This window comes from Heteronotia binoei, chromosome 12, assembly GCF_032191835.1.
Source record: "Heteronotia binoei isolate CCM8104 ecotype False Entrance Well chromosome 12, APGP_CSIRO_Hbin_v1, whole genome shotgun sequence".
In the NCBI taxonomy this organism is placed as follows: domain Eukaryota; kingdom Metazoa; phylum Chordata; class Lepidosauria; order Squamata; family Gekkonidae; genus Heteronotia; species Heteronotia binoei.
Genome location: NC_083234.1, coordinates 50,853,638 through 50,864,721, shown reverse-complemented (window position 1 = coordinate 50,864,721; position 11,084 = coordinate 50,853,638). Strand labels below are relative to the sequence as shown.

The 11,084-nt window shown below is 44.0% G+C and overlaps 1 non-coding gene across 1 annotated transcript; it reads right to left on the bottom strand.

Moving 5' to 3' along the window:
- Nucleotides 1-787: 787 nt before the first annotated feature.
- On the bottom strand, nucleotides 788-864 carry TRNAA-AGC (transfer RNA alanine (anticodon AGC)). The gene has a single exon. It is a non-coding gene; the product is annotated as a tRNA-Ala (tRNA).
- Between the last annotated feature and the right edge of the window lie 10,220 nt (nucleotides 865-11,084).

Genomic DNA, 11,084 nt, shown 5'->3' with positions numbered 1-11,084 from the left:
TCCCTACAATATTTTATTTTATTCATTGCATAAGCATCTCATCCCTTTCCCTGTCACTTCCTTCTACTGAACAGGTAGCAGCAGTGCTGAAAAGGCTCACTGACTCTCTGAGCCTAACCAGTTGTGACATTTTCCATGTGTGCCACAGCTATACATGTAAGTATACCTGTACAAATAAGTGTAACTATTTATTTGGTGAGACTTAGACATAGACTGTTGAATGGTGTATTTCCACCATCAATGGTCAAGAAGGTGAAGTGCCACCTTCTTGGCCTTTGTCAGCCATGGTCTTCAGTCTCCCCCCGCCTGGGTCAGGAGCCCAGATTCAGTATTGGACTTTCTTGTGCCGAGCAAAGAGAGAAATGGCTTTGGGAGAAGGGGAGGAGGAGGGAATGAGATCGGAGGGGAGGACAGACATCCTGGGAACTATTTCCCAGCTAAAGCTGCTTCACAGTTTGGCGAGTGGAAGAGGGAGGACAGTGGTAGCTGCAGAGGAGGAGGGAACTGTGCTCAGTGAAGACAGAAATGGAGGCGATGCTTCACCCTCTCTGTTGCCCATAGTCTCAACAGTCTAATCAGATGGACATGTCACATGACACTTTCATGTGCTAATGAACGTACACATGGAGAATGTTATATCTGGTTAGGCACTTGGCTGCACATGAACATTCATGGAGATGCTGTATATTGAATCAGACCACTGGCACATCAAAGCCAGTTTTGTGGCTTTCCAGAATCTCATGTGGCAGTCTTTTTTATTACCTATGACCCAATCCTTTTTTTTAACTGGAGAAGCCAGGGATTGAACCTGGGACCTTCTGCATGCTAAGCAGATGCTCAGCCATTGAGCCACAGGCCCTCCCCTGGCTCCTCAACTCCATCCAGAAGTGCCACAGATTGCTGCTGCTGGCACCGATGTCTTCTGTGCCCTTGTCAATGTCATGATCCTAAGCAGGAGCCTTTTATGCTAGATCCACAAGAGCAGGTGGGGTGGGCAAGAGAGCTGGAGGGATGACCTTTGGTGAGCCTTATTTGCTGCCTAGACAGTGAGAAAATGACAGGGCCATGAACTGCAGCACTGATGCATTTGCTTGCTTTAATTGCTATTGTTTCAGAGAAGGCAAACCAGCCGGATTTCTTAATGGGACCTTGTCCTGGTCAGATGTACCCACGCACAAATTCTCCCAACAAGGACATTTGGGAGCCAGTGCTCAGCATTCCATCAGCTCTATGTACCAAAGAGCCTCTGCCTTGACAGAGGTGTGTTTATTCGGAGGGGTCGTGACTGTCAGGAGATTCTCTTTCTGCATGCGCCTGGCCATTCTTCTTCCCTTCCGTAATCACAACATGGCAGTTACTATTCCCAGCCAGTTGATGCTTCAATCAGTGGAGAGCAGCAGCCTGGAGATAGTTATGGCCACGTGTCTTCCTCAGCCAGGCAGCACAGGCAGGAAGACCCCTCACTGTGGGCCTTAATCGAGGCTGGATAAGGATTAATCATTTGGAGAAGTACTCTACAGATCAGGGCTCCTGTTCTGTGATCTAATTAACTGACATTTCCCCAGTCGGCTCATTTTGCTTCTGTCCAGGACATTTTTGTAAAAACAACACAATCTTGTATTTATAACACACTGGATAGAAAATCAATTCTCAGTTTTCCAGATGTGGGGAAAAACTGATCTTTGGCCAGAGGAAGAGAAGGAGAAACAGGATCTTCTCTGTCCTACAGAACAGTTATGGACTGGGAAATATGGAAAGAGGTCAGGACTGGAGCAGTGAAGCTGCCCAGGTGCATTTGTCTGTGTGGGTGGATTCTGCAGGATGGAATAATGTCACATATGGAAAGACATCTCAACTACTGAGGGAGTTGTGGTGGAATACTAAACAGAAGCTTGAATCAAGACTTTGACTATTCTTTTCAAAGTCCTGCCAAGTTAGCCTGTGAGATGGGGAGCCATCCTTAGCAATGGTCTTTGTGCTAGGGGATGGCTGCAGTTTCCCCACCTCCACCTCTACACCCTTCAGTGTGGAATACTTACATACAACACGATCTGGGAACAGGCCTATAGATAAACTGATTAGGGCCTAACTGCACTTGACACCATTTCTGGGTCTGCCCAGTCTATGTGACTGGGAGTTCCCTTTTGAAACTTAGATACTCAGGTGCTTGGGGCTCCAACTTGGACTGGAGCTGTGGCATGTGAATAGAGTGGGCAAAAGCCTTCCCACAACACCATTTCCCTGATCCAAAATGGCCCCAGAGAGCTGCTATTTAGCCTATACAGAAATTGATTTGTAGCCTCCTGGAACTCCAGGTAGCTATCAATACATGTAAGTGTCTTCAGTGGAGTTCCTTGGAGTCATTCCAAGTCAAGAAAATAGTATGGGGGAGTCTTAAATTCCATTTTTCCTGCACACTGTGGTCATAATTCAAATCACTCCACCCATGCATCTGAGAATCTACGGTTCAGTAGATCTGACACTGTTACAAGTTGGTTCCTTTAGAGAGAATAGCAATCCCATTCAGAACAAGAGAACTCCTCAACCCCTGGTTGTCTGTTATTGATCAACAGAACATCTGTCTTATTTGGACTGAACTTCAGTTTGTTGCTTCTCATTCAGCCCATTTCCTTATACAGTCAGGGACCAGAATGTCTGTGTCCTCATCTGGTTCAGATGATCAACACTGCTATTCTAGGCAGAGTCACACTCTTCTAGACACATTAACTTCTACGGATTGAGAAAGGCACAGCCGTGCTTGGGATGGTACAATAAGAGAAATAAAGCTGGGTGTCACTGGTGATGCCTCATTTCAAATTCCTGGACGACATCTAGGGATTTGCCTTGCAAACACTGAGCAATATTTTGTTCAACTACTATTTACTACTATTTACTACTATTTCAAATTGCAAACAATTCCAGCTTTTTCCAACTTCGGATTTCTCAAATACAAAATGCTGAAATGAATGGGATCTAACTGAAATTCAACCTCTCGGCTCCACTAGCAAATGCCCAATAAATTCCCTTTCTGAAGAACTAACATGCCAAACCCAGAACTGAGGAGAGGTGGACAACACTGAATACGAATTGCCTCCTAATGGCAACCAGACTATAAAAGTGTAGTCTCTTGGATGGTCTCCTGTGTTACAGGACAGTAATTTTTCAAGGGCAACCAAGTTTAGTCTGTTACAATAACAATAAACAGAAGCCTTATAGAACCTAAAAGACTAACAAAATTTTATTTCATCATAACGTTTTGTGGACTACAGCCCACTTCTTCAGTTGTCAACATATTGCAAGAGGTAGGGTTGCCAGCCTCCAGGTGGGGCCTGGAGATCTCCTGCTTTTACAACTGATCTCCAGCTGGTGGAGATCAGCTCCCCTGGAGAAAACAGCTGCTTTGAAGGACGGGCTCTATGGCATTGTACCATGCTGAGGCCCCTCCCCTCCCCAAACCCTGCCCTCCGCTCAGATCCCAAAATCTCTAGGTATTTTCCAACACAGACCTGGCAACCCTATGCAAGAGTGAATGATAAAAGTTGCACACTTATGGCCTCCACCAGAACAGGCACAGCTTTTCACTAGGAGGCAATTTCAGATAAATAGAGTCCATTGAATTCTGCAGATCCTGGAGCTAACCAACTTGACTGAGTGTATTTAATTTTTTTTAAAAAGTAGTACATTTCTATCCTGCTCTTCCTCTATGAAGCTCTGGGCCTCTCACCCTTCATTTTACCCTTATGACAATCCTATAGGGTAGGCTAGATTGCAAGTGTGACTAGCCCGAGGTCAAGCTTCCATGGCAGAGTAGGGATTTGAACCTGAACCTCTAGCACTTTTAACCAGTATACCAAACTGGGTTTGGAACTGGCAGTTTTGGTAGGTGAAAGATGTTACCAACATGTGTTTTCTGTCCATGTGCGCTCTGGACGTGTCCTCTGTGAACGAATCTCCAGATTCACAAACCAGGCCCAGTCACACAAAACTATCGTGTATACGAATGAAACCTTTCCTTTGCCGGCTGATCCAAGCAAGAAGTGGTAACTTAGAGAAAGAAGAAGAAGACTGCAGATTTATACCCTGCCCTTCTGTCTGAATCAGGGAGGCTAATCTCCTATATCTTCTGCCCCCACAACAGGCACCCTGTGAGGTGGGTGGGGCTGAGAGGGCTCTCACAGCAGCTGCCCTTTCAAGGACAACTCCTGCAATAGCTATGGCTAACCCAAGGCCATTCCAGCAGCTGTAAGTGGAGGAGAGGAGAATCAAACCTGGTTCTTCCCAATAAGAGTCCACACACTTAACCACTACACCAAACTGGCTGTTTCCCCCCCTTCAATTTAGGTGTTAATGCCAAAATCTGAATTCAGATAACCATACTTAATTTCTTTAAAGGGATCAGTAATCTGGTAACTGTTCTCTACAGCAATTTAGGACAAATAAGACTGAGGTGAGACTATGAGAAAGTAAGCAAGTATAATTTATTTGAAAGAAACTAGGGTACAGCCAACACCCTAAATAATATTGAAGTATGTTATAGCATACTGGAAACTAAGAAACCTACAAACACAGCTCTTTCCAACACCCACAAAATATATATAGTACAGGTTGTAGTTCAGGTAGGGAGAGAAGGAGAGAGAGAGGAACAGAGACAAAACAGCAAGGAGAAAGGGTTTACCTCTCCTCTTCTGCATGGAGAAGTCTTCTGGGGAGACAGGTGTCTCGTCATCCAGGTGGATCTCAGAACTTCAAACAAGCTGGGAGTTGGGAGTTCCTAAAGGGGTGACTGGAAAGGAAACCAAGCAGGGATCTTGGGGAAGCTCCAGGCAAACAATCCAACCAGAGAAGAAAGCACATGAAGCAGAATCAGGTTAGGCAAGCAAGCTGGAACTCAGTGAGCACAGCAGATGAGCACCTCAAGTCTCAAAAACTGAGAACACATTGAAAATATGGGAGCAGTAGGAATTCAGATAAAGGACTGGTGGGGTAGTAGAAGAAAAGCCTGACTTTCCTGGGTGTGGAGAAGCACATGCAAAATTTGAGTGAAATGAAGCTCAAGCAGTGGCTGAAAATATATCCAAGGGCTTAATCTACTTAATTCTCTCTACCTTTCATTACTTGTCCTCTTAGGTTTCAGGAAGTTATGATCAACCTGATAACCATTCCTAACCTTGTGGGGCCCCATGGAAAAGATCTCCTTGCTTCCTTCTTGTCAGCCCTGGTGAGCATAACTGGAAGAAGGGGGGTGGGGTGGGGTAGGATGGCCAAAGCCATGGAAAACTGCAAATTCTGGGTTGCCAGCACAGAACTTCTTCATGTTGAAGCAACTGTTAAAAGGAAAGTCGGCCCAAATGCATTGCACAAAATAAAGACACATTACTCACTAATGACTTTGTACGGGGTGGGGGTAGGAGAAAATATATAGGGTGTGTGTCTGCCTTATGCCCCAAAGCTCCAGCAATGGTAAGAGAACTCAGCCTTGTGGTATCCAGAATTTAAGACTATTTCCCCTTTTGAGATTACTTCTGAATGAGTAATCCATCACTTTAACAACCTTGACACTTGTTAATGTGGCCATTCTTTGTCCAATTAGATTCAGAAAGCTGAGAATGGGGAAAGGATCTAATGTTTCTTAATGGAGGCAGGAAAATCCTTTGATCGCTCCCTTTTCTCCATTTCTCTGGAGAATGAAGTCCATTTTGCATCACATCCTTTCTAGTGAGGCTGCGTCTTGCAGCAGAGACCTGTTGCCTTTGTCCTTTGAGAAGGAGCCTTGGCTCAGAGGTAGAGCATCTGCTTTGCTTGCTGAAGATCACAGGTTCCATCCCTGGCCTCACTAACAAAAACAATAAATCAGGTAGCAGGTGATATGAAAGACCTCTGTTTGAAGTTCTGGAGAACTGCTGCCGGTATGATGGAATAATGGGAGGATTCAGTATAAGGCAACTTCATGGGTGTTCATGTGTGTCCTTGGTCTGGTTTGCATGCTGATGCTTCCAAGAGGGAAAAAGCCTTTTGAAAATAACTCACTCCCATCCAATGCTGCATCTCAGTCATCATCAGCAGTACTGTTCCAGTCTGCCTTGTACAGCATGATATACTGCCCAGATGAGGAGCAGCTGGAGATAAGCAAGGCCTCATCGAAGGCATTGGGCATGCCTGAGCAACTCAGAAACCCAAAACTACATTTAGGTTTGGGCTGTTTTGATTCAGATAGGTTTTGGTGCAGAAAAAAATCTAGCCATTTCCATAGCGAGTGCTTTAAACATTCAAAGCAAAACCACTTTGAATAAATTTGTGGAGGATGGTATGAGCATGCCCAGCAACTTTCCATGGATAGCGTTATAATATGTTTTAGTTAATTGTTTTAATCAGGTTTTTAAGGTCAATTAATGTTTAATGTTTCTAATGTAACTGTTTTATTGTTGGTGCACCATTGGTCACCGTATTGTTAGCCGCCCTGAGCCTGCTTCGGCAGGGGAGGGCGGGGTACAAATAAAATTTATTATTATTATTATTATTATTATTATTATTATTATGGAAAATCTGACCTGGGAGCAGGGCTTTTTTCCTGCTGGAGCCTACAGGAGCAGAGCTCTGCCTGGGCTGGCCAGGGCTCTGGCTGGCCCGACTCACCATGTGGCAGCCACATGCTCCCAGGCAAGGTGGTGTGGCCGAATATGCAGAAATAAATACACATAAAGCACTGCCTGGGAGAAATTTGTTGCCAGGAGAGGAGAACTGACCCTGGGCTGGGCAAAAAAACAGAGAAACCTTTCTTTTGATGGGCTACATGTCTGCATTTTGTGTGTTTTCGAAACAGTGGAGCATCCAAACGTGGAGTCCTGATGGGGCTGAACCATGTGCTTTTTCTGAATATTTGGATTCATTCTTTTGGGGAGCCCTGTGAGATTGTGCCTTCCCCAAACAGCTGGATCAGAGAGATTGAGATAACTTTCTGAATGCAGATAATTTGCCTCCCCACCCCAACAGCCTCTGACTTCCCACTGTACAACATCTCCATATGTGAAAGTCTGTTTTGCTGACATGTATTGCTGACAGATGATATTTCTCCAGCAATCCATGAGCTGCAGTAACCGTTGGTGGCCTGAGCAAGACATCAGAATGCTCATAGCAAAAAGGACTCTCTCTTGAGGTGGAAATGGAGTTATTTTTAGCAACGGCTACACTGCTTGCACAGTGTGATACAAATGCCTTAACACAATAGCACAGTCAGCCTAAACTCAGGCATGCTGCGAGATTCATGCATATCTTGCTTGCAACTTCAGGAGATGATTTAGCTTTTGATGATGATACAGACTCTGAGTTTCAAACACATCTTCTGAGAGCTGAACTTGAAAGGTTCTTGGTGCAGTGAATAATGTGTAGGAGCCCAGCTGGAGTCCAAGACTCCGTTTGGTGTAGTGGTTAAAATATTGGACTAAGACCAAGGAAGCCCAGGTTCACCTCCACACTCTGCCAATGAAGCTTGATGGGTGACCTTGAGGTGGCCTCTCTCTCTCTCAGCCTAACCTACCACACAGGGGTGTTCTGAGGGTAAAATGGAAAAAGGGAGAGTGACATATGCCACCCCAAGCTACTTGGAGGAAGGGCAGAATAAAAAAGGTACTGAATAAAATGTAAGTAAGAAAGCATGACCTGGGCTTGATTCCCTGGTCAGCTATGATTTTCACTTCCCAGTTTTGACCAGCTCTCTCTGTCAGCCCCATAGCTCATGGTGTGATTGTGAGAATAAGATGAGATGATCCCTCCTGCACTCCTTGGAGGAAGAATGTCAGGTCCAAATGTAGCAAATGCACACTATGATGCAATCCCACTGATGTGTAATCCACAAGCGCTAATGCACTGTGGAAAATAGATGTCATAAGAGCCACCTTCTAGTCCAGAGTTCTAATAGTTGCTTTTCAAGTCCATCTCCAGGATTTTGGAATTCCAGGGATGCAACTGAAAGTGTAGACTAAAATCTCAAAACAAAACTTCTTGAATCTCATGCAACGTCAAGACCAAGTGACACCACTTGCTGTAGATCTTCCTTAGACTGTTGACCCTGGACTTCTCTCTTAGCCCTAAAGCTCTGAGGAAAGCTTAAGGGATTAGTAGTCATAGAATCACAGAGTTGGAAAGGACCATACAGACCATCTAGTCCAATCCCCTGCTCAATGCAGGATAAATTAGAGCATCCCTGGCAAGATGTCCAGCCACTCTGTTTAACGATTGCCAGTGCGAGGGAGCTCACCACCTCTCTAGGTAGCTGATTCCACTGTTGAACTACTCTTACCATAAAAAGTTTTCCATAATATCCAGCCAGTACCTTCCCACCTTTAATTAAAACCCATTATTGTGAGTCCTCTCCTCTGCTGCCAACAGGAATAGCTCCCTGCCCTCCTCTAAGTGACAGCCCTTCAAATACTTAAAGAGAGCAATCATGTCTCCCTCCCTCAGCCTCCTCTTCTCCAGACTGAACATCTCCAAATCCCTCAGCCTTTCCTCATAGGGCTTGGTCTCCAGAACCCTGATCATTATCAATCCAGGCTTGGCTGAAAACACAACCTCTATCATTATAATAATGCATTATGGATCTCTTTCTCCCTCTACTGGCTTACAGAGAAGGAAAAGAGCTGAGACTGCATCCCAAGCTGGAAGGATTGGTGAAGAGTCAAAGGTTCAGCCTGGAAGAGATGACAGAAATTGGGAAGGTAGCTGGCTATTCATGCAGTAGTCCCAGAACAGTCACACATCGTTCCCTCTGCAGAGAACTTATTTTGTCAGAGAACCAACCTCATCTGTGGGCATTTGTGTGAATGTAGCTTGCCATATTTTTTTGTCCAGAATTGTTGAGGGCAGTGGAGTCATTTTGCTGAGAAAGAAGAAGAGGAAAGGCAGTCAAAGCCTTCATGTGTCTGAACAATGAATCCTGTTTTACATGACTGCTTGAGTGTACAAAAGAGGTCCACTGAACCAACATACTTTAGAATGGCACTATTATCTTAATATAATACACATCTAATGTACCCTAATAGCTCCTGATGGGCCAGTCTGGAATGATCCTCATGGGATCAGCGTTAACTTATATTGAAAGTCTAAAGTCAAAACCTCTTCAGTTTAAAAAAGAATGAAGGCACTCACAATTTCACTCATGAGCCAGAAAAGATGGAAATTAATTCAGAATGTGAGAATCGTTCCCAATTTTTTTGGATTGGGCTGTTGTCACTGTGAGCCTTTTTGTTCTGCCCAGTCTGGTGCTCTGGATTTATTTCTTTTATTCCATTCATAGGTCATTTAGCTGCTACTTATACATTATGCATCATTTATAGCCTATTCATACACAGCTGACACACAGGTAACATTAAAGACGGGCACTTTGTATAAGGAAATTTGGGTGCAAGGAAACAAGAAGAAGGTGCAAAAAGGAAACCTTGCAGTTTGGATTGTCACCATGGAAGAGTAAGCTTTTGACAAGGATTTTTTTTTAGTCAACCAGAGAAGACAGACATTTAATTGCATCCTTCTTTGTAAATTAAGACTGACACCTTATGTGAGCAATGCATTTTGTACTCATTGACAACTTAGGGTGCAGACCTAAGGACACTTTCCTGGGAGCAAATTTTGTTGCAAAGCCTGGGACTGATGTCTGAGTAGAACAAGGCTTAGGATTGCTCCCTTAGTTTTTTTGCTGCCACACATTCCTTGCTCCTTTGAGATATTCCCCCACGCACACATATTGTCATTGGTATCAAGCCCACCCTTTCAAGTGCACGTTTCATGATACTTTTTGCCATTCCGCCAAATTCTTTGTAAACACTGAAATAGTGCTGACCTCCTGGCACCCCTAAATTATAGTGGATGAGACTGAGGGCTAAACCAGCAAATTGATTTTAAATTTATTTAAAATGTACCACTTGTGGCCTGATCAGCAGGACTCAAAGCAGGTCACTGTAAGTTTAAAAAGAAATAGTATCTCCCATCAGTAGAAATGCAAACAAAAGGAAGCCACACACTTTGCTCATGGGCTATGGAAGGCACAGCACAGCACAAGAGGTCTTGATTTGCAAAACTTCCGCTACCTGTGCAAAGTAGAGACTTTCCTCACATCCATGGGAAGCCTGTTCCATGCTATTGATCAGGGTTAGGCTACATTAGGGGTATATGGCTTAAAATGCAAAGGAGCTCCTGCTAGAATTCCACCCCTGGTTGTAGCTATAGAGAAAGCTTGAGCCCATACAGTGATGATTTTTACCAACCTAAGTGGTCAGTAAAGGTAACCACATGGAGCCTAAGGTGGAAGTCAGCATGACAGGACATGATGCAAAGTCAAGGGGACAGGCTGAGCCTCCTGTTTCCATGTTTTTGTATTTTTTGTAGTTTGTGTATGTGTGTGTGTGTGTGTGGGGGGGGCATGTATGCCTGGAAGTCCTGGCAACTTCTGGTTACTCCTACTGGGGCATGGAGGACATTCAGAGAAATGGCTTGATTCAGCCTGCCTCTGCATCCTGGCTTGGTATTCCTTGGGGGTCTCCCATCCAAGTACTTGTCAGAGTTGGCCCTGCTTCGCTTCTGAAATCTGATGAGATTGGGCTTGTCTGAGCTATCCAGGTAAAGGCCTATTTCCATGTTTTTGGAACACAATGGATTCATCTATACTTTTTCTTAAGCTGTGGTTTTTATTTTTAAAAAGATTAGAATTTCCTTGTTTTTTGAAAATGAAACTCATTGACTTGCATTAGTCCTCAGTGTTATGGGAGGTGGGTGGCAAAATGTATTCTTTTTGACTTCACAGGGAAGTGCCACAGCAGAACAGCACTTACCAGCAATGATTCTAAAAACCTGCAGAAAGAGAAAGATAGAAAGAAACCCTTCAGATGCTTGAAAACATTTTAAATGATTTTTCAGAAGACTGTGAGTTATTTTTTTTTAAAAAATAAACATTATTGTGTTGATGTAATGTTACATTACTGCATTGTTGGAAATACGCATAGTCTTGGGCAACAAAAAGAACACCTTTCCAAAATCACTTTTAAGAACGAGCTGGAAAAATATTTTTTTTTGTTATTCTTTCTCTTGGGATT